At 46.6% G+C, this 24,880-nt stretch overlaps 1 pseudogene; it reads left to right on the forward strand.

Annotated features, from left to right (window-relative positions):
- Window positions 1-587: 587 nt before the first annotated feature.
- LOC115329096 overlaps window positions 588-24,880 on the forward strand; it is an 84,944-nt pseudogene continuing 60,651 nt past the window's right edge.

The following is a 24,880-nucleotide window of genomic DNA, read 5'->3' on the forward strand; positions in this document are numbered from 1 at the left end:
GGTAGAGTCTGATGTTACTTCAGACGCTCCTATATCCTCATCTTGGTCGTCATCGTCAGGTTCGTCGTCATTTTCTCCTTTGCGTCGCTTGACACCCTTGAGCGCTTGGCCTGATGTTTTCTCTTGGCCTGGCTGGCCGGCTTGATCTTTCGCTAATGCCGTCACCGAAGGGCCTAATTTTGGTCTTCCATCTGATGAACGCTCTCCATCGGAGTTTTCCATGATGGAAAATCCGGGAGTACCTTGGTAGGACCCAGATTTAAAGGGTCCACGTAGCTGGCGGCCTTCAGGAGTATGATTTGTAGGTCCGGGTATAAAAGAGGCTTACTTCTTTCGTAGCGAAGGAACAGATCAGGGGGGCTATGTTGCGCTTTTTGGACTCCCAGGAGACTAGGGAGAGGGAAGTGACGTCAACGACACAGCAAACGCAGATTGGGTGTTGATTTCGTTTTCTTCTGTCAACATCCAATCTGCGTTTGCTGTGTCGTTGACGTCACTTCCTTCTCCCTAGTCGCCGTGGGAGTCCAAAAAGCGCAACATAGCACCCCAGGCTCCAATCCAGAGGCGTCGGCAATCTTTCAAAAATAATGTGGAACGCAGAAAAAGGATCGACCATCTACAAGGTGCTTCTTCTTCTTCTGCTTTGCGAGAAGCTCCAGTCAAACCACAGTAGTACACGCCGAGCAGCGCCGACGACGAGGCTGACGGAGGCACGTTCCTGTAGCAATTAAGGACGAGACGAGGCCATGTCTGCTGGGCTCGCTGGGCTCTAGACATGAAGCGCGTGTGTCGCCGGCGCTTCATTCTTCTTTATTCAAGCGTCTTGCCACAGTTCCTAGGGCTCAGAACAGCAGCGCTACGGTGTCGTCTACGCGCAAAATCTTCACGCGGTGGCCGCCGCTCTTGCCGCTACAACTCTCTAGAACACTGTAGTGGCGCCGACTGTGCTATGGCGACATTTTGTTTTGGTCGATTTCTTTGTATTTTCCCCATGAGCGCGTGCTGTCAGCATCGAGTACTACAAAGGGTGGCATCACCCTAAACAGAAGGACATTGTGGCACCCTAATTCAAGCAAGCCTGCCAAGATTCCATTTGCGATAGATTTTTTTTTTTCTGCTAGAATCACGTGAACACCCCGCGGGAGTCACTGGATTTTTTCCGATTGCATCGCGCGACTCGCGATTTACTAGAATCACGCGACTCCGCCGGCAGAGTCCCCATATTCTATATATGATGAAGTCAGACGACTCCCTCACTAGAAATCACTGAATTCCTATTTTACTAGAAATACGCGACCCTCCCATGAAACTCCCCGGGATATGAAGACATCCAGCATCATGCCAGCATCTAGGATGCTGGCGTGATCCTGGATGCTGCACGGTCATCGTTGTTTGAGTAATTCGAGCGTCCGTATATTGGTCGCACCCTTAAGAAGAAACCAAACAGGCCGGGAGCCGGCCTTTGGCCCGTCGCTCTGGAGCTGCCATGAGGGCGTTGTAGACAAGCTTCCTAAAACCAACAGAAGCGTAGAAGCATGGCACCGGGGTGCTCAGTCTTCGCTCGAGTTTCAACATCCTGTCCCGCACCGGCTCATCGAGGCATTGAAAACGAGCAAAGCCTCGCCCAGCAGAAGATGTTCAACGGTCAAAGAGAACGCATTTCATTGGGTTCAAAGTCATACGGGAGAATCTCGCAAAGACTAAGGAACGTCCTGCCCCAGTATGGCACACAACCCCTCATTGGCACTCTTTTGGACGGTCGCTTTCCTACTGCATGTAAGCTATGTAAAACAAGAGTGCATCTCTAATAGCCTATTTATTTAGCAGTTCCACTAAACTCGTCAATTGTGATATTCATTCTTCGTTTGGGTAAATAAGGAACCGCCTTTGTATCGATACAAAACGCTAAAGGATTAATAATCAAGCAGTCATTAAAAATATGGCAAGCTTCATTGGCTTGCGGTGGGAAGGTCTATTACTAAACATGCGCTTCAATGGTGCTCTTGAGATTCACATCTTTTGTCCTTTCCTGGTGTTCGTACATGCATTTTTTATTATATGTTAGGCATTGATTATGGAACATTTATTACGCTGATTGTGTTTATATGTATATATGTCATTGTATAAGCAATATATATGGTTGCGATCTGTTTCTTGTTTCTTATATGTATAGTTTTGTTGTTTGCATGTACCCCGCACCTGCAGAGGCCTGTTCAAGGCCTGCAGTACGTCTAAATAAAAAACTATAAGTAGGTAGTAAAATACAACGGCGCACGTAATAGTATAAAGTTATATGTAACGATATGACAAAGCGTAACTGCAATACACGTGTTCTGCTGAACACGTTAGCAACAAGTACTTTATTTAGACGCGTGCTGCTAATAATGTGTCTTACGGAATAAAAACAGCATGAATTTAGGTGTGTGTTCTGCTGCTGTATTGTTTTAACACGTGCTCTTCTGTCGTTCTGCTGTTTTGACGCCGTGCATTGTTGTCGTGCGCTGTTCTGTCGTGGTGTCCCACATTTACCGCAACAACCTCGCTTCTTTCCCGCGCGCGTGCGCGCACTCAAATCCACATCAAGAGCAAACGCGCACGAGAGAGGGAGAAGAATACCCGCGCAACAAGTATTAGGGGTCTACTTTTTTTAGAAAAAAACAAAACAAAACAAAAAAAAAAAAACATGACGGCGTTTGCGGATTGGTTTACACCACTCGCAAATCGTGGTTGAGTTAGCGACTTTTTGATGGCGCAACTGAGCCGCCACATCTTGCGCGCCCATGTGTATTCTTAAAACGAAAAAAAAAAAAAAGACAGGCTAGACTCGCGCTTAACGCCTTCGACGAGTGCCATGGAGACAAAGGCAACTAGCTGTAGGTCTACCCAGTAACTATTCCAACCAGAATCGGCGTTCTCACATCTCCTCCTATCCCTCTGTTTCTCGGCGGATAGCGGTCACTTTTTAGGGCCATCCGTGTCGGGGCCTGTCCATGTTCTCGAAGACTCACCTGACTGCTTCCTTAGAGTCGCTTGCCCTGCCGTCTCTTCTGTTTGTCCAAGGGTATTTACCTTAGCCTGTAGCAGCACACGCTGTATACAAGGAGCGTGAACATCACCGAATGCATAAAGAAACACACGAACGTGAGAATTTCTGAACACCAGCTTTTTATTCTTTTGTAGTGTGCTTTCTGCCCTTCCGTGACATGACTGTACATGGTTCTCTACATGAGGTTAGGTCTGACAGGGTTCGTGTTAGTGAGCTGGACACGTTCGCGCGCACACACATACACACACGCACGCACGGGAAGAAGGAAAAAAAACTCGCGCCGGTTTTTAATGCAACGTTTGTGACGCGACGGCGAAGCTCTGGAAACGTTATCTGGGGAACGCCGTTGACGACACGAGGGCACGCTCGACAAGAATTGAACACATCTGGTGTGTCGACATCTAGATGCAGGCCTACGGAGAATAAAATCAACTGGACTAGAGTGCCTCAATGTTGCCTGCTAGCTGCGCCTTGCTAGAGTGGCGATCTCCTTTGGAAGGGCAAGCGCCGCTTTTTCTTTACCGCGGCCACCATTTTGCCTCCTGCCTCCAGACCAGTGTCAAAAACAAACGCATACGTGACATTGTGTGCTCTTAAAGTTACCTCGAGTCATTTCACAGGAAATAATGCTCAATCACTGTGTAAGCAGCTCACAAGCGACTGCACAAAGTGGGAAGCAAAATGGACTCTCTGCTAGCAGACACCATAGTTGTCTCTACTCCGGGAGGGCCGCCAGCCAAGCAACATGGAGGCACTTTAAATTGGGCGAAAACTAATCGTTGCCAAAGGTGGGTTCACATCCTATAAGTGGCTTGCACTGACGTCACGTGGGCGGCCGTTATGGTGGCCGTGGAGCTGAGGGCGCATCTGTTAAAGGCACGCCTTTCGCACCAGCGAATTTGTGTTCTTTGGCAAAAACAAAATACTTAAGTAGGGCCACCAGAATTGTGCGATGACGCCGACGTGCAAGCCATATATACTCACTCAATTATTGGGCGACTTACTCACAGACTGACACAGGATGCGGGCACATCAGCAGGTCCAAGACCTGAGCAAGACAGCTTCTTGGCGGCAAGGACATGCCTCAAAATAGTTTAAAACAACGCAGTTTTTTTTTTTTGCAGGAAGATGCGTGCGTGACGCCGCAAAGGCGTCATCATACCCGGCGTTCTGCAAGAAGTAGCATCATGATGATTCTCGTGGGCCGCCGCAGCCGTGTGTCTAGCAAACCACCGCACCACTCAAATTGCCTTTATATCGGTGCATGGCTCATTCACAAATGCGCTTATCGCGAGTTCATAACAACCCCCCCCCCCCAGAGAAGGGCCAAGGAAATGTGTTCGTGGTTTTCGCTGCTCATTCTTTGGATGAGCGCCATACGCAAATTAGCCTTAAGCTTTTTTAAAGCGCAGCTCTTAGGCGCCCGTTTCCGGCTTGAGCGCCGTCGCCGTCGCCGTCGGTGTAGCCGCGCGGTGCATTATGGGAAATATCCCATAATGCACCGCGCGGGGAGGAGGTGGAGGGAGGAGGAGGGGAGGACGAGGGGGAGGGGAGGAGGGGAAGGAGCAAGAAGGAGGGGGAGGAAGAGGGAGGAGGGAGAAGAGAAGGGAAGAGGGGAGGAGGGGGATAAGGAGGAGAAGGAGGGGGACGAGGAAGGAGGAGGAGAGGAGAGGAGGAGCTTGAAGGATGAGGAGGTGAGGAGGAGGGAGGAAGTACACCCTCCTCTCAGTACCCTTCCCTCCTTCTCCTCCTTAAGAGCTGCGCTCTAATTCGGCGTTACAGGGTGTTGTAAACGGCTTTCATTTTTTTCATTCGATTTATCCTGACCACACTACAATGTGAACTTTGTTGTGTTTGCGATCGCCGCATTATACAGCATCTCCACACGAATAGATCCCTGCTCCATTAATCGGCCGTATGCCCTCAAGACAAATCTTTTTAAACATTTTCTATTTGTACGAAACATCACACAATGAAAACTGTTATTGGCGAAAATAATGTGTCGCGATAATGCTGATATTCAGGTGAAAGACGGGGCGCGCAATAATGTCTAGAAGGCGTCGAGGGTTACAGACGCATGTAAAAATAAATCTAATTAATAAATATTACAGAGTTGATTCGGTGTTGGCCCAGAGTGCGCCTAGATTAAAAGTTAGTGAGGACTGTGAAGGCCTGAAATAAGAAAAATACAAACTAGCGCAGATAGGAGCGTGAACATTTGAATGCGTCTTTCTCTGTTCGTTGGCGCTTTTTTTAGTAGGTTTATTTAATATTCGACTGTACGTTACACTGTACGTTAGAAGCTAAAGAAGTTTGTTTCCCCTTGATGGGTTAGTGAGAAGGGTCACCCAATATATGTGGCGGACCAAAGTTACCACTCAATATGGACATTCCACAACTTTAAATTAGCGGAAGCGACATTTATTCTTTATTTATCAATGTGCTTATCACGAGAAAGCATCCCGTTGACGTGCCGGTTATGTCGTGTTTTTCTGGAAAACCGAGGATTATGCTAGGTTAAAGAAGCAACACTCATGAATACATCCACTGCGAGTAATTTTTATGATGTCCTGTTGGTAACAATTGCAATTCCAGTGACTTTCAGCGATACTTATAGCTTTACTATTCTGGGCAACCTACATTAACACGTAGAAACCAGTCATTGGCATCAAAAGAGATACTATTGTGGCCGAATTCCCAGAATGATTCGGATTTCCGGTGTTTTTCTCCTCCCAGAGTATACGTTCAATGGCTTGGAATCTGCTTTATATTTAGTACTGCCTAGTCGCCGTTTTAATTTTGTCACTATCAATTTTGTCACTGAGGCATTGCCTAGTTAAGACAGTAGTATGTTCAACCATTCTGTGCTAAATGATTGATGCTTTAAAGGTATTTTAAACTAATGTGGAGCGCAGAGTTACTAATTGAAGCCGCCATATTGTCTGACATATGAGAAAAAACTTCGAACAAGTTACGCTCGCCGCGTTTTCGGGTTGGGTGAAGACTTGCACGGAACACAATACACACAGTGAAATTACTTGTGACCAATTTCTGTCTGGAGCAACTTTGTAATTATTTTAATACACTTGGTATGAAGTAATCAAAAGGGCGATATGATTTCTTTTTGAAATATTAAAATTACTCGTAAGTTGTAACAGTTAATATTTTTTCCTAACCTTTCCTAACGACGCCCTTCGCTAGCACGTGTTCTCTACCAAGGAACTATCGAACCAAAAGTCTTCGACAGGAGGATGGTTTACTAAAATTGGAGGAATAAGAAGGTAAATAATTAATAGCTCGGTGATTCTAATCTAGTAATGGACAGCATAAAAGACCCGTTTTGAAACCGGCAGAAAATCCTCTCGTTTTGAAAAACTGAAGTATTGGGCAAAGTAGCGGTTATACTCTTGAAGTAATGGCCAATTACTTATTTGCTGAAGTAATAGAGTCATATAATTGAATACGTTTTAATTGAGAGTAACTGTAATTGTAATTGATTACTGTTTTAAGCAACGCGTGCGAGAATGGCCCTTGGGTGTACGGGCCAGGTCCGAAAAAAACCTTTGGGAAGTGCTGGACATCAGGCTGTCAGCGCGTCCTCTTCTAGCCCATCAAAAGCAAACTATGCTGAGCGCAAGTCCTTCTGCTTCTTTTGCAGGGGGTCGCGGTGACGTCAGAACGCCGAGCTCCAATTGGCTCTGAATGGAAGGACAGTGGGTGGATCTCAAAACAAGCTACCTTGAGGTCTGCCCACTATCCTTCCATTCAGAGACAATCATAGGTTGGCGCTCTGAGGTCACCACAACCCCCTCAAAAGAAACAGACGGACTTGCGCTCCACATAGACACTGATAGCCGAAGAGACGCAGGGCGCAGTGAGTCAGGCGCATCTCATTATCGCTTTACAGCCAATGAGATCGCAGCGTCAGCCGATCAGAATGGCGAAGGACGAATCGCGAAGCAAGAAACAAGAACATTATGATCCGTGCCCTGCGTTTTTTTGAGGTGTCAGTGACCAAAGTGTCGTTCGCTGCAACGCTGCTTTTTATGTTATTCCACACCAAAATATAAATTCTAAGCCTGCTTTCTCCTAAAGTGCACACTTTCACCGCCAAGGATCATCGTCGTGATATGTGTGTGTATCAGTTAATAAAGACACAAAAATAAAAAAAAATAAAATAAAAAGACTACACTATCGTATATCGCACATGTGTAGTTTATCAGGAAGCCCATCGATTTCACGAACGACAGAAAGACTTGGAAGTAGTGACTCTCGTGAGTAGGTTTTTAACGCTATGTACAGGTCAGCTCTCGTCGCCGTAAAGATCATCGTCGTTCCCAGTGGTTCAGATGCCCGAACCCCATGCTCTACAAGCTAGGTTATGAGTTGTTGCCGGCAGCCGTCTTTGAACAACGCGGCAGACTAGCAAAAGACAACCGCACTCAAAGGGGAAACCCAGATGCTTCGCGCTGGCTGGGACAAATTATAAGAATCTCTCGGAGCCTGAACGATCCAGCATTTTGAGACCAACACAAAGTACTCGTAAAAGGAACTCAACGACGGAAGGTCGGCGATTCGTCACAACGTAAGCTTTGGGGCAGAAACTTCTTCGGGGGCGGAGCGGAGGTGTCAATCTGAGGAAGTGTTCCTGGGTACCGGCGGCGCTCAGATGTTGTTGGAGGCGGGCGGGTCCGGCGGAGAGCCCGCCCGACTTAGGCCCAGTCTGGAAGACTCCAGAGGCCCGCCGTACCAGGAGCCCCACTGGTCCTTTGTCGCTGCAAGACAGGGAAGAGACACGACGAGTTTTAGACTCCGGCCCAAGGGAAGCTACGGAAGGCATCACCGAAAATTGGACCCTGGAAACGTTAGTATAGAGAAATACGTGGGTTCTCGCGTCTGTGGGAGAAGGTGAACAGAGTACAGAATGCAGCTGAAGTAGGTTATTTGTCTCAGCCCCCTTTGGATGTCTTATAATAGAGCCACTGAATCGGCTATTTTTTCAGAGTAACGCCACTTCAGCCAGCTTCTTACTGCTTACAATCATGGTTGTTAGTTACCTGAACCTTTATTTGAAATTGCGGAAAGTGCTTCTCCGTCCTCCAGAAATGTTCAAACTGTCCGTGGCAGAGCGAAACAGTATCGCCTGACCTTTTTGACACTGCATATCAAACTCAGGAAGTCGAATTTTCGAATCGAAACGATCACCGATTACGCCAGCTTCTCCGGGCGCCAGTATGGCGGAGCCGAGAAGATAGTTGGGAAATCGGGGTGCCGATAATCTGAGTGTAAATTATATAGTAGATTACACGTCATCTGTCATACACAATCGTCCACATTTGTCGGATTCCGTCGTAGGTTGAGAATCCGACAGGCATCGGGTACCTTTGACGGGTGGCCGATAGTGGATTTAATAATAACCTCTCTTTTTTTAGTTCTCTCGTTCCTCATGACCAAAGGGGTGAGAAGGCAGCGTCATAAGCATAGCAGAAAGTGCTCGTAGACGGCAGTGCCGATTAGACATCTCTGACTATTAGCGCACACCTTACCTGGCCGTGCCATTACCCATCCTGATATTCGGAAGTTATCTATACACCGAGCAAGCGTTCCCAAATGCGTCTTTGGCGCAGTGGAACGCCAGCAGGGGCACAGACGTCAAACATAGAGAATGCGCAGGGGGCTATCGATGACGAAGAAGCCAAGTGCATGCCGTCATTGGTCGAGGTCGGGGGGAGGGGGAAGGGGGGGAGGACGGACAAAAGCGTGTGATTCATTTGCGGGTTAAACATATGCGCGAGGTTCTATCAAGAGGCAAACGAACTTTCACAGCGTCGTAGCCTCCTGTATACTGACAAAGCATGGCAGATTGCCACGAGAAGCGGCCGCCGAAATGGAAAAGGTGGAGCGGCAGACAACGGATGAGAAAAGAGCCACGTGACGCGCCCCGCAGCGGCGAGACGCCGAAACACACCTCTCCCAAACGAACAAGTGTGTTTCGGGTCCTCGCCGCTGCAAAGCTGTGCGCTGACGTTAAGGTTCCCCAAGAAATGGCTCTTTGATGCTTTGTGCTAGCCAAGCCTCGCGCTCCAAATCTGCGCCCGGGCACTCTATGGTTCCGTTGTCGAACTGCCAGGGTTTTTGAGCATAGAGGAGTTTGTGACAGCGTATACGAATAGACACCGAGGGAGAGGAGGAACGTCCCCGCGCGCACTCCTCTTCCTCTGTTTCTGTTCGTTTACCGCATTGCCAACACACACGCAAAACAGGGCAGGATGGGCAAGAATAGTGCGCCTCGTTCACTTGCGCAAATATCCACCTCTCGAATCTAGTCGAGTCGACGTATTTATACACTCGTCCTCATACTCTTGCAAGGATGAAAATAAATAAATATATATGTTGAATTTTTTAATTTTTTTATTTCGGTCTTATACTCTTATATACTCCGGTGTTGCCGAACCTCGACCAGCTTAGGCGAAAATCGGTACCCGTAATGGGTAGGAAATCCCTTTTTTACGACTTTAAAATAAAACCTGGTCTTGTAGAGTACGTGCTGTATTGGGAGCGCCAAAAGGTTATAGGAAAAATCAAACGCAAGCCCTGCGAAACGGTCGACCTTTCGGCTGTTTTGAATGTTTCACGATTGAACGGGTTTTAATTGGGGTCTTTTATTGCTTCGCAAAGGGAGATGAGCTCCCAATCAATTCTAACCCCGCCCCCTTCCTTGCCGTTTCCAATTACGCCATCGAAAATCCCTGCAAAAGTTGTGGGCGCCACCACCGCAACGCCCCTCTCCCGACGTCCGTTCGGTTCCTGAGAATCCTATAGGCCTTCATTTGCATGTTTATAAGCTGCCTCAGTGTCCCGCCCGTAAGCGCGTGCGCCTTCAGCTGAACGGTCTCGAGCGGCTGCATCCAGGCAATCCCACTATTTTGCATCCTGACCCAACTCCATCAGAATTCTCCACATGAAAACTTTGGGCCTTCGGTGAGAAAAGAGTACCAGAGAAGAAGCGAGGTGCTCCAGAATCTGTTTGCGAAAGGAGTTTTGGTCGCAATTTGCTGCTGTGTGAGCGCGATTATCAATTTGCACACCGGTGGCGCCGGTGTGCAAATAGTTCTTCACAGTTCCGCTTCTTAACTATGGAGGGCGGTTTTCGTAGCATTTGTGGGATCAAATCTACACGTTCTCTTCGGAGAGCGGACGTTTATAGCACCGTAAGACGTAATTCATTCTGTTAGGGCGAGAGAACGAAGCGTAAAAAATGAAGAAATATAAACGGAAGCGGAAGTGTGCCAGGGTCATCCGATAGATGGCGACACTGAGTTTGTTTGCCAAACAAAAAGGGGCAATTAGTAGATATGGGCGTCTTACATGTAATCCTACTTCGTTGAGAGCTTTCCAGTAGTTTTCCTGTGAAATTGAGTTATCATAGAACGGCTCCTCCCAGTACCTTTCATGGAATCTGCATTGCTTATAATTATAGTATAGGGGCCTACCGCAACCGTACCTTGTTGCCTGCTTAGGACGTTCACACTTTCCCATAAATCATCTTAATTCGGAGTAAAAGAGAAGGGAGACAAGAACTGTGCAAACACAGCGTTGTTGGACGGAGAATCGTGTCAAATAGAGGGAAACGTAGGGACGTTCCTTTTACCTTTATGAATTGGCGCAACTGGAGCAGCAACTTATAATTTACTTTTAGCAGACCGTTACCGCATTCCGCCTGACGCATTACCGGAGCTCTTGAAGCATGCTTGTAAGCGAGCGCCCGGGTGCATGACCGCGGGGCACGAGCTTAAAAGCATGATTCCAAGACTCGGGCGGTGCGATACGCGGAACACGGTAACGGTTTGCTAAAAGCCCCCATAATGTGCGAAACGGAAAAAAAGAGGGGCAATATTTCTTTTGCAAGTTCTAAACTTGGGACAAGATTATTGTAAAAAAATGTCAGACATTTGTGACAAATTGTTTTTTAAGTACCCATTACAAATATTATATTGTCAAAAACGCAGAGTGAGTTGAAAAACAACAACTACAACAACTGGCGAATAGAGGTTTATTTCGGCGACTTTGTGCCTCTAAATAGTGAGGTATTGAAGAACCAGCGTCGGTGACAAGGTGCACATTGTCTCTCTTTCGGTAAGTCCTGGCTCTAGCTGCATCCGGCGGCGTTCGAGTATAGTCTACGTCTGAAGACGCCTCTAACTTTGTGGCGTACAGAATGTTCCAGAATCGACAAGGTGTCTCAATTTAAACCCGTGCCCAGGGAATGTGAGATGAGCGTCTACCCGCCTGGGATAGACGAACAAAACTCGTGTAGCAACATTCCGTGTCATAACCACTCCTGTAAGTGTAACGTATACCACTATACAACTTTATCAATTTGAATCCTTGCACACGTTACTAAAAAACAAATCTACCGCAGTCGATTAGTACCGAACGTCCGCGAGAAAACTGAACCCTGTTTTTCGCACCGCAAAAATAAACCAGACGTCGCGGAGAGCTCAAAATTCGTCAGAACGTAGCCCCAGCCGTTCGAGCAAGATGCCGAAGTTTCAGCACCAAACGTTATCTTATTCGAAAGATATAAGCGATTTTCTCAAAATTTCAATGGAAAATTTCGGCCGACGGAGCTTTCGAATTGATGGAGCTCCATGGCGTCAGAAACAAAAAACGGGCGGAAATGTGCCCAATTTTTTCATTGAAAATGTCAGAAATTCTCTTATAACTTTGGAATAAGATAGCGGTTGCCGCTGAAACTTTGGCATCGAGCTCGAACGGCTGGGGCCACGTTCTGACTGAGTTTGAGCTCTCTGCGATATATTAGCCCCGTGCGCGACCGAAAGCGTCGCTGTGGTCGGCTTTCCACGATTGGCCGAACGCTGACTATGACGTAGGAAAGGGGATTTATCATCGACGGAAATAAGAGGAATGAAAGAACTTTAATTTTGACGGTGTTGGCAGTGTTGCTCTAAGAGCTCAATGATTTCAAGCTTCCACCGTGCTATTTACAAACACCATCGAACTTGTTGTTTGCAAGGTAATGACGTCACAAAGGGGAACCGTAGGAGGCCGCCACCAAAACATCTCGCCGCTAATAGTTGGGGATCGGTGGACGAGTGGGCTAGCTCGGAGCATGTGGAACGAAAGCTCGCGCTGCAAAACCCCTGAGTTTAATCCCCCTATACAATCCCAACCCCTGCCCGTTTTGACCTGGATGAGCATCGTGCCCGCGTACGGTCGTGTATCACTACTCAGTGGTGCACGTTAAAGACCCCAGGCTGGTGGTTGTACTGCATTGGCTAAATTTCTCATCTACAACTGGAAACAAGTCGCCCGTTGAGGCAGACTAAGGTCTAGGCTGTATAAACATACACACTGTAATTTGCGATATATAGATTATTTGTGCTTTGCGAAAAACAGTGTTCGGTTTTCTCGCGGACGCCCAGTTTAAAAGTATTTTAGAGAAATGAATGGCTTCGAAAGCAAATACAAAATTACTTTAAAATCACGGTTTCTCTTCAGACTAAGTTAGTCAAAGGAGGTTATAGAAAGTTAGTCAAAGAAAACGTCTTTATTAAGATAAAGAAGAGCAGGAAAGAGGGACAGAGACAGAGTGTAAGAGAGAGAAAAGAGAAAGGGAGAGGGAGGGTGCGTAGTCTGAACAATGTGCTCTAGCAGGCTTCTCCATTGAAAGGAACACTGCAATCAAAAACTTTATTAGACACGTATATTAAAAAAAAAGATAGCACTAAAAATAATATTTTTAGCAATATTTACGCCGCTAGACGCAATTTAGGTGCAGAAGGTGAAGGTCGCAGCCCGCTAAGCCCGCCCCGTGCTTCAGAGTGCTTACATCTCTCATTGGCTGGAGAGACGATTGACGCGTGACAGGTGGTTGTAAATTCATGCCTCCCTGCCGTAATACTGTTTGAATCGACTACTGTTTTATGTCTTAGGAACGAATAATCTAGATAGAGCGATGAGTGTCCCCAAAGATATGCCGAGATCGCCTTTCAGTTTCGGTTTCAAACGATAACAAACATGGCAGTCGGTGTTTGCGGTGTGCTCAACAAGCGTAGCTCGTTGACCTCGTTTTTTTGTTTTTTTTTCATGAGTGCGAATCGTTTTACGTTTACCGAGGTGTTTAGAAGATCTACACCGGCCTAGTTTGCATCAAACAACTGTCGCAAGTAGGCGCCCGCGGAAGAGCTCTGAGAATGCTTGTTTGCCTAGCGGGTCTGGCCTAAACCTAGCGTCTGACGTCGACTATGTTGCTCGATCTTGCCTGATTCGTTCGTTTGCACGTGTTGATTCAGAATAACAATGTTGGTTTCCGTAAAAGCGGCCCCGCTGCTCTGTGAATTGTGCAACTGTCACGAGTGCAACCATGGTTTCCATGCCGAGAAGGTACCTACATTGAAAAGATTTTGCGACCCATTTTGGCTGGAGGCAATCGGGCGGTCTCCTCGCATCAAGCTAGTCCCGGTATGTTGCCGTCATTTTGCTTCGAGAGGCAAAGTAGCTCTCAAGTTTTGTGGCGCACCGGGCCTAAAAAAGCGAATATTTTTACGTCGCGTTTTATTTCTCCATCATGACGCTTACGCACCTTGCTCGCGGATGCCACGCGAAACAAAATAATAAGAACAGTAAAGCTAGAAGGACTGCATATTTACTTGGTCGATTTTTATTTTAGTTCTCTAGGTCGATTATTACCGCACATAAAGAGACGCCGACAGACGCTTGTATCGGACCACAGCTCGTGCATGATGGAACGATAGAACGCCGCTTTCATGGTCGCTTCTTCTGAGCGCTGAAGAAGTTTTTAGACGGAGGCGGACTAGCAGACGGACGGAGGCGAAAACGGACGCGGACGCGCAGCTTCCATGTCCGCGTCTTACGGGCATTGCAAAAGACGATAGACTGCGGTGCAATAGCGGACGATGCCGGAGGCTGCCACTGGTCTGCTTGCACGACTAGCAGGCGGTGTCAGACGCCAGACTAGACGCACCGGATGTCGCCAAAGGGAGCCACTAGGCTTGTTAGCGTGTTTGATCGAGCCAAGCCAGTCCAGTAGTAATGGACAGTGTCACTGATTTGTGGGCGGGACTTAGAGAGGGCCATGACCTCTACCTAAATTGCGTCTAAAAAAGTAAATACTGTACGTAAATATTTTTATTCTTTGGCAAAAGTAATAAAAAAATAGGTGTTTAAAATAAGATAAAAAAATTAGTTTTTTTTCCCCTTGCAGTGTCACTTTAAGGGGAGAAAAAAAGTGAAAGCCGTTTAGAACTCCCTGTAACGCCGAATTGGAGCGCAGCTCTTGAGGAGGAGGAGGGAAGGGTACTGAGGGGAGGGTAGACCTTCCTCCTCCTTCTCCTCCTCCTCCCCTCATGCTTTAATATGCTCCGGGGGGGTCACCTAACCTCGGAGGGAGGGGGTCACGTGACCTCGGGGGGGGGGGGAGAGGGGGTCACGTGACTTTGGGGAGTGGGGCCACGTGACCTGGGGGCCACGTGATCTCGGGGGGTCACGTGACCTTGAGAGGGGTTACGTGACCTTCGGGTCACGTGACCTTGGGGTGACCTTGGTTACGCCGACGGCGACGCCGACGCCGCTCAAGCCGGAAACGGGCGCCTAAGAGCTGCGCTCTAAAAGGACCCTTATCTTTTGCACTTACATATTTTGTACCTGTTTCCGGTCAATGAGAACACTATGCCACTGTATTGTGTCTCGGGTAGACAAAACTGCGGCGATAACTAAACCGTGAGCTCCGCGTGTACCAAACGTAAGGCGGAAATGCGCTGCGAGCTACGGGCTACGGCCTAAAGGAGAGTAGCGGGGTCCTATACCGCCTATCGAGAAAACTCCCCAAGCCAATTTTTATCGAGACATGCGTAGAGATGTACACCTCTAGCACTGTAACATATGGCTGGCAAGGTCCACCCATACTTTCTATTGTCGCCCAGATCCTAAGCGGGCCTATGCTCAAACATTGAGAAGGTATTTTAAACGCTTAGTAGGTATTGAGTTACTCGAAAATATTTACATATCTATACCTATCCAAATAAAGGTTGTCTAAGTAACAGGCTGTAGTTGAGCCCCCCCCCCCCCCTTGTTGGTGCATAAAACTAAAAAAAGTCAGCTGAACTTAGGGAAATGGAACATAGAGAGAGAAAGAGACAGGAATACCGCTGGACTACCAACTGTGGTTTAATACTTCCTCCTCTTTCTGATCCTTGACTTTGTGCTTTTTTCTTTCTTTATTGTTTTCTTTTTAAAACCCACATAAAACACCGCTTATATCCTAAACCTAACTAAAATAAAATTTGAATCACCCGCACTTCACCGGCTCATAAAACACCGCAAATATTGTTTTTCTTTGTGAGAAGGGGGTTGTTTATTACATTCCCTTATCGTGTGGCAAGTGTTATATTGGCCAAACTGGTAGATGCCTCAACGACAGGATAAGAGAACATGCAGCATCGTTAAAAGGCACAAATGCAGGTCATCTATCGGCACATTGCCGCAACTGTGCGTGCAGTGCAGAGTTCAACAGCGTTACCATCATTGCAAAATACAAGAACCAGTATGCACGAGAGATGCTCGAGACCTTGGCCATCGAGGAAAACGAAGCCACGTGCGTCAGCGAGCCCTTAATCAAGCTCAATACCAAAGAAAAACAATACTTGCGGTGTTTTATGACCCGGTGGAGTGCGGGTGATTCAAATTTTAGTTTAGTTAGGTTTCAGATATAAGCGGTGTTTTATGTGGGTTTTAAAAAGAAAAAAAGAAAAAAGCACGAAGTCAAGGTTCAGAAAAAGGAGGAAGTATTAAACCACAGTGCGTAGTCCAGCGGTATGCCTGTCTCTTCTCTCTCTATACTCCATTTTCCTAAGTTCAGCTGGCTTTTTTTTTTAGAAAGATTGTCTCCATTAAGACAGGCTCGGCGCACTGATTTTCCGAGCGCGCACGTCTTTTCTCCAGAGTGTCAGTGATGTTTTCTATTCCTTTGTATCGCAGATATCCCCATTTGCTATACCGACAGAGCCCACGAAGCACTCAGTGCTCTCTTTATTCGTGCGAGCCGCGAGTGTGCACAGTGAGCCCTTTAACAGCTCCGCCATCGAGCGTGGCGTATACACACGTCACAATCGCCCGGGGAGTGGTATCTTGTTTGAAGAGCTGCGTGTTTGTTTGCGTCACGCGAGAACGGGGCTCCGATCGCTTTGCAAACACGCGAGAAAAAGAACACGGGCGCGTCTTCTTGGCTCACGGAGTAACGGTCGCATTACCGGAGAGCCCTACACCCACTCAGGGAGCCCACTCGGCGTACAGAGTGAGCCGAGAGCATCGACGTGAGAAATGGTGTTCGCAGTACACTCCCTTTCGCCTTAACGATGGGTCCGCAACGGACGCTCGCGAGCCATGCCCAGCCAATCCAGCTCTGAGAACCTAGGACGCGACTGGGCGCACCAGATGGTCACGTGACCCTAAAACATCGGGGTATTGGCTCCGATCGGTCGTAACGTCCACAGCATTCCGTCGTAAGGGGAGACGAAGAAGCTTGCGTGGGCGCGGATGACTCGAGGAACGACGCCTCTCTTTTTCTGTTCACGAGCTCGACAACAGAAAATAGCCAAGAGTCAAACTTAAAAACATATTTATATGAAGTCACCGCAGCGTATAACCAGTTAATCTTTTACGTTTATTTTTTGAGGAGATGAGCGGGGTCGGAAGGCTAAAGGTCAGGCACGGGTCAAGGTCGAAAAAGCGTCGGTGGTTGTAGCGCATCGGCGAGTTTATGGGGAGCGATACCGAGGGAAAATGAAACAAAAACACGGGGAATCATTCCCGCGTTTACGGCCACCTCTATAGGCAGATAGTTAAGAGACTAAGGCCTCGTACATCGGGAGTGTTCGGCGGATAAGTGCCTCTTGCGCCGCGCTAAGGTCAGCGATACACGTCGGGCTCCGCTCCGGGTTATGCGTTCCGGCCAGCGCGTCTGTGTTGTATAACGCGAAGTATCGACGGATGCCTTTCGGCACTCGAGTTTCTGGTCGCATCGCGCTGTCATGACCCAGAAAATGCCCAAGTGGCAGAATCGCCTCGTACAGAGGTATTGCAGTCATCGAAACTGGAACGGATAGAGAAATAATGTTCAGTCAAAACACCTTCACTTTTATACGCCTGCCGTTTACGTAAGAACCACCATCAGCATTCAAAAAAAGTTAAACTGATATTTGAACCACTATGGTACTGATTGTGGTACTGACTTTCTGAAAGGGTCGATGGCAAAATGACAGTAAAAGTGTCAGTGTCGCTGGTGTCGCGGCGTTACAATGCGTAACTGCCGAACTTTCCAGCGACTGTCCAGCTGCAAAGAGAGAGCTATGGGACAACAGCCGTCTGTCTCATTCATCACCGCTGCTGGGTCACCGCTAAGATCTCGACTGTCCGCAGCTTTCCGAAATTGAGACGTCTCCAGGACGAAATTGGCACGGGGGTGAGGTTGAGGGGGGGGGGGGGGGGGGCAAAATAAAGATGTTGCAAACAGTCAGAAACTCGTTGCAGGCACCGTATACCCATCGTATCGACCGGACATTGTTGCCCGTACGCTTCTACGGACAGTCTAAAAACAGACAGAGAGAACAAGGAAAACTCGCGGAGGGCGCGGAGGCACCCCAGGAATGCGACGAGCTGATGGGAGAAGGTGGAACGGGACAATTTCGGAGGGTGATATTTCATTTGGGTCCTCGGGACAGGGCTGCAGTTCCTTCCCCATTTGCGACTTCTGAACTTTGCCATTTATGCCCATCGTTCACGGGAGAGATCACGGTGGAGGTCTTCACTTGTGGCTTTTTTTTTCTTTCTTTTTCTATCGACGCATTCCATCTATGTCACGGATGGAACAACGTGACCGATGCGGAGTGTATAGGCACCAATAATATTACTCGGTCGGATTTCTTACGTATCCTAGGCTACAATCTCTTCTTGATCCGAGATACATTCCGCGCAGAGGCTTGTTTTTTGTTTCGTGTGTGCTGAATTTCTCATTAAGGTAGTACATCCTTGACAATATATCCTTCATTTATTGATCTTCGTGGTGCTCCCGAAAATACGAAACATAATGTTTATGGGAAAGATTCACATTCTACGAGAAAAGACGTTAAAATGTTCCTAAGTTGGAGAGTTCCGCAACCCACACTTCTGCTGAATTGTAGGACAAGATCACTGCAGACGGACGTACGTAGCACATGCCCCACGGCGGACACCGTTTCAACTTGCACAGACCTCCGAAATGGACACCGTGAGTCTCTGAGATATAGTGGTTATAGTTTGTGATAGGTTAAGTGCTCAGTGCATGCACCGCCCAGATGCGTAATCCGCCCGGTTCAAGTCCCTCCGCTTTCCAACGAATAGCGCGTCGTCCGCTCCACGACAGTAGCGACATCGACGACGTCGGTTTCTGGCGCGAGCTTAGCTTGCTGAGAAATGAGCGGGAAGAAAATCTTTGCGAGGCATACACCATTTCGATATATAGAAGTCCTCAGCCCAGCGTGCGATCTCCTCAGCCCGGCATGCGCATGTTCGTCGCTTTGGGAAGCGAGCAAATCAGGCGACATACGGATGAACACTAAAATATGGAACCGGCCAGGAGGTTCTTTTTTGAAAAGGTCTGTTCGCGGTGAGAAGCCGGCTAGGAGCGATTCGGTTTACTTCAGCCCCTCCATATCTTGAAAGTAGCGCAAGGTGCGTCGATGCACGAGGCACGTGCAACGTGCAGCCCTTGGGAAGATCATGGCGGCACATCCCAGCACTGAGCTAGATTACAGACGCCATGCTCTTCCCAGAAGTGGCGCGCGGCACGTGTCTTGAGCATTTCCACAAAAATGAATGGGCCACTTTTCAAAAGATAGAGGAGCTTTGCTTCAGTATGGGTAGTGCAAGTGCTACCCACGCGGTAACGTTTTCATTTTCACAGTGTTTAGAAGCTTGGCATTGCACGTGTTTGCACTAGCAGAGGAAGTTCAAGTATCGTAACTCTGGGTTGTGAAAAAACTTCAACCAGGCGGCGATTACTAAACTTCTCGCCGCGAATAGACAATAGACCATTTGCTATGTTACCTAAGCATCAAAAAGGATGCAGAGATTGGTGTTCCACGCGCCACACGCGCTCGCCTTCCCCGTATAAAAGATTCGAAGTAAACACCAAAAATAAAGCGTTGCCGAACGCGCGGGCAAAATGGCATTTGTTTTAAGTATTTGCTTTAGAAAAGTTACTACTGCTGAGGCCAGCATGTGCGCCACATGAAACACCAATCCCTGTCGAAAAAGAGTCGTAAGCCGTGGGTGTCTCAGAAACTTCGAATAAAAATGAATAAGAAAAATGCTTTATATAAAACATTTATTGTAACAAGAAACCCTGAAAAGCTTAAAACGTTTAAAATTTATCGTGATAGTCTTACAAAAGAACTAAAGAATGCTAGAGCAAGATATTTTAGTAATACTTTGTCTTCTGCATTGCGAACTGACGTGACATGGAAAAAACTAAACAATGTTTTAAACCGTTCCCACGGTACAAAGCAAATTAATTTTTTTTTATCTTAATGGCATAGAATTAACGGAACGACCACTAGCAAATGCCTTTGATGATTATTTTGTAAACTTAGCTAGAGAAACCCCTAACGAAAATGCTTGCGCATATATTCAGCGTGGAAATGTAAGCTCGATCTTTATTTAGCCTACTGTAGAAATGGAAGTGAAGCGAACATTTCAATCGCTAAAAAACAGTACAAGTTGTGACCCTGACGACCTGCAGATAACTCCCATAAAATATGTTATAGATCTCATATCTCCCCTTTTAACACATATCTTTAATTTGTACTTATAGCACGGGGTATTTCCTAAAATAATCCGGAATGCAAAGGTCAGTGTTTTGTACAAAAAGTATGATAGGAATGACATAGGTAACTATAGGCCGATTTCAATATTATCAGTCTTTCTGAAAGGGCGTGAAAAAATTTTGCATTCGCGCCTAGTGAAATTTTCTGATAATCATGATATAATCACTTCGTCACAGACTGGATTTCGCAAAAACCGATCTACGGAACTTGCACTTTTAGAACAAAAAGATTACATTTTGCGCAGTTTTGAAGATAAAAAGATGACACTCGAAATTTTCATCGACTTCAGCAAAGCATTCGATCATTTAAACCACAATCTACTAATCAGAAAGCTGCAATTGTGCGGATTTCGTGGTTATGTCTCAACTTTAATTACATCATACCTATCGCATCAAAAACAATATGTTCACATTAAGGGCTTCTGTTCTGATGTAAAACCAATCTTATCCGGTGTTCCGCATGGGAGTATCTTGGGACCTTTTTTGTATAACCTGTATGTGAATGATATTGTAAACGTAAACCCATATATTAAATATGTAACCTATGCTGAGGACACGAGCTTATTTTTTTTCAAGCAACTGCTATGAAGAATTAGTCATTAAAGCAAATAAAACTCTTAAGGACCTAGTTACTTGGAGTAGTTCTAATTCCTTTAAAATTAATGAAAGCAAAACAAAAGCCATTTTATTTCGTCCAAGAGACAAGAATGATAATATTACCAATGATATTATCCTAAATTAAAAAAAAGTAATGGAAGTTATTTCTAGTTTTAAAACACTTGGTGTCATTTTCACAGATCGAATGAGATGGGACGAGCATGTGAATTATGTATTGGTAAAGCTGTCACACGTGGTTGGCGCGATATACCGTCACCGCCATATTTTACTAAAATATGTTAAATTACTAGCTTATAATTCATTATTTCTTTCCCATGTGAACTATTGCCATCTAGTCTGGGGATATACAACAAATGCTAATGTAAATAAAATACTTGTCCATCAATAAAAGTTAAGAAACATTTGTAATGTTCTAATGACCATCCTAGTGCGTCTCTTTTTAAGAGCCCGAGTCTGATGCCTGTGAATTTTCTATAGCAGTATCGACTTTCTGTAACTTGTAAAACACATGTAGAAAAAAATGCTCGTTAATTGTTTGAACTCGTATCCCTGACACCAAGAGTTGCCGCGTATCCTTTGCGTAACACGGGGGACTGGATGCTTAAAAATGACAAAACAACATATGGCGAGCAAATGACAGCAAGTACACCTACCTAGGTTACTCAACATACTTGACACCGAAAACGTCCACCTTCCTACCATGTCATTTAAAGACCTTCGATCATTCTTTTCTTCTAAGATGACTGTGTAGCAAATATATGTGTAGCAAAGGTATACTATTTACCTTTTAGACAATACAACCTTAAATGCATTGCCTTACTTTGTTGTATTGAGCTGTGCTTTACGTGTATGCATTCTTTTTCTGTGAATATTCTTTCACATGAATTTTTGGTTTTTTGTTTTGTTTTTTGTGCCACTTCTGCCAAATGTAAGGATGGGAGGCCGAGGGCTTGCCAAGCTGCATGATGCATGCATCATGCAGCTTTTTTCCTCGGTCTCCCTCCGTGATACACTTTTGACGGAAAATAAAGCACATAATTATTATTATTATTATTCTCTTTGATTCTTGGGTAATATAGCAATAGATCTATTCTAAGCATGGCGTCCGACTGGTGCCCATGCGTGCATGCACGTGCAGTTTGCATGTGAACATAGATTTGGCAAGCTTGCAATAGCACGGGCTTCCCCGCACGAGCAGAGATAGGGCGGCGGCCAGCAGCCTTGCTTGCAATCGTCTATTAGCGGCGAGATGTTTTGGTTGAGCCCTCCTATAGACCTTTCCAATGTTTACAAATCCACAGCTCAGCGTGCGATCTCCACAGCTCAGCACGCGCGTGTGCGTCGCTTCGGAATGCGAGCAAATCACGCGCGATACGCACGAACATTGAAAATGAAACCGGCCAGCAGCCCTTTTCTGGAAAGGTCTAGGGTGCCTTCATGTGCGCTTTGCTTGGGGTGATGACATCTGGCCATTTTGTTTCGAACGCTTATTTTTATTTTTTGTTCTCAAGCGCGTGAAAGAGCGTGTCCCTGCACGCGCTCGTGGCGCTGACTGTGCTACGACGACATTTTGTTTCCTGCGATTTCTTTGTATTTTTCATGTGAGCGCGTGCTGTCGGCATCGGGTACTACAAACGATGGCATCACCCTATACAGAAGGACATTGAGGCACTCTAGAAAGGTGTATAGGGAGTATTCACTAGACGCCATATTTGTGGGTGCTGTTTAGAGCGCATGCTCAGGACGAGCTCACACTAATGGGATGCTAAGACCGGCACTCTTGACGGTCCGGAATGCACGTTGCAAAAGAACAGTGGAAGCTCGCCATCAGCACGGGCTCAGCATTCGCGCACACAGCTATGGCCGCCAGTGAAAACTCCCTATAGTTCCCTCTCGTGACGCCATTACCTTGGGAACAACAAGTTCGATGGTGTTTGTAATGAGTATGGTGGAAGCTTGAAATCATTGCACTCTGAAACCAACACTACTAACACCGTCAAAAAAAGTCCTTAGATTACTCTTATTTCTCTCAATGAGAGCAGACGCTTTCGATCGTGCACGTCGGCGATAGGCGTTACCCATGGAAAGAACTAATACGCAATAATTATGCAAAATTTGAAATATTTGGTTTCTGAATTAGATATTGGGAAAGTACAAAATAAGTATAGACCTTTCCAAGAAAGAGCGTATGGCCGGTGCCATTATCAGTGTTCGTGCGTATGGCGCGTGCTTTGCTCGTTTTCCGGAGCGACGCACACGCGCGTGCTGAGCTGTGGAGATCGCACGCTGGGCTGTGGATTTGTAAACATTGGAAAAGTCTATACTTCTCTCGTATTGCTCTTCCCTAAGAAAACTTGGCATACTACAAAAAAGATTCCCCGAAGATATTGTATGTCGTGTTGTCGATGTTGACAGTGGGACGCGATTGCAGCTTTGTTTCACGACGGCTTTATGTGAGACAGTGGTAGGACGAGGGAATCATTGCACGAGACTGATCACGATGACAGGGCTTGGCAAAGGCACCACGTTTTACAGGTGAAAAACAAAAGGCTGCTTTGAAGGTGGTATTTCAATAAGCATCCTTCGTTTAATAAAGCTAACAAGAAAACAAACGAAGCCCCGTGAGGGAACACGGCAGTGGCGTCACTAGGGCATCTCACGCAGCGTATATACCTCACCGACAAAAGAAGTTTCACCTTACAAAAGCCACCGCGAAGAAACGCTCATTCCGCAACAATTTTGCGACATAACTTGAGTCAGGCGCAAGTAGCAGTCGAAAGAAGAGAAGCCTTTGGCACCGAGGAAAAGTTTCGGCAGTAGCGACACTATAGCCGTCACTGAGGCCATTCCCTTGATCAGGCGGGAACATCGAACGCAGCGGCGATGACACGTCCATTGGATTCTCACGTCGTCGCGCAGGAACTACAGTGGCCAAAAGTGGATCCCGGTACGACTTCGCGACGTGAAACCCATGGATATAGTAAAAAGCAGAAAGATCAGTCCGAGAAGCAGGCGTCCCTCGACATCATCCCCGTCACCAATAGCCTGCGTTGCCATATTGAAAGTCGCTCTTTCGTCACGTCGGGACGTCAGTGACGTCAGGGAATCGTGGCACAGCGATCGCTTGACGGATGGACAAGAATTTCTTTTGGGGGGATTACCCCTGAATTTTTAAACCGTCGCCGACTATGGGTATTATTCACTTCAGTCAGTGTTCACAGACGGCCATGGCTGTGTGGATTGATGATAAGACCATTTTGACAACGACCGTTGCCAGGCTTCTTTCGAGCCTTCAAAACTATACTGTTCACGACATACAATAAGCCGCCCGTGGTGACAAAGACATGTGAATACCTCCTATAGTAGGTATTCGCTGAAGGCCAATTTTGAGGTCAATGTTGTGAGCACATGCTCAGAACAAGCACAGATTAATAGGCTGCTTAGACCGGCATTCCTGATGGTGCAGAATGCACGTTCCAAATGAACTGTGGAAGCTCGCCATCAGCACGTCCTCAGTAGTCGAGCACAGAGCTATGGCCGCCCTATCTGCCCTTTTTTGTTTAAAAATAACCTCAGTGGCGCCATCTATTGGGTATCCCCGACACACTTCCGGTTCGCGTATACTTCTTAATATTTTACTCATCATTCTTTCATCACAGGAGTGAATTAAGTCTCACAGGGCAATAAGTGACCATTTTCATAAGTTAGTGCGTATATATTTGATTTCGCAAATACTGCGAAAACCCGCCGTTTAGTTCAGAACCCGAAGTGGTTGTGAGTCATTTGCACACTGGTGCCACCACGTTTCAACTCACGCGAGACAGAGCGAATAGAGGGTCACATGGCGCACAGAATAGTTTGACTCTAATTAGTTTTCGTTCTCAAAATACGGTTGCGTTTTAAAGCAGAAACTTTGGAAGTGTCATCGAAATCCACTAAACCGTTTACTTTCATGAGGATGAGGAGTACGTCCATCTCTTATCCGCATTTCCAAATGAAAACGCGCGCATACCCTTTTGGGTATGCCCGCCGCATCACTGCCGCATCAACAAAATCTTGCAGCAGCTGTCACTGCTTAAATTAGAAGCTCGCATAAGCCCCTGTTCGTGTCCGTTTTACGTTTTGACTTCATTTTCCTAATAAGTACGTCACCACCCTCGTCAAAATGTTAACGTAGCGCGCTATTCAGATATTTTAAGTGACCTAGGTGTGTTTGTGCGCGTGACGTACCGTTGAAAACCCAAGCATAATTCTAATCTCCCGGCGCGGTGAAAAGACTGTGTTGAGAAAAGGAGACGTAAAAGGAGAGAAGA

The sequence above is a fragment of the Ixodes scapularis genome, unplaced genomic scaffold, assembly GCF_016920785.2.
Source record: "Ixodes scapularis isolate PalLabHiFi unplaced genomic scaffold, ASM1692078v2 PGA_scaffold2__306_contigs__length_199485367, whole genome shotgun sequence".
Classification (NCBI taxonomy): Eukaryota; Metazoa; Arthropoda; class Arachnida; order Ixodida; family Ixodidae; genus Ixodes; species Ixodes scapularis.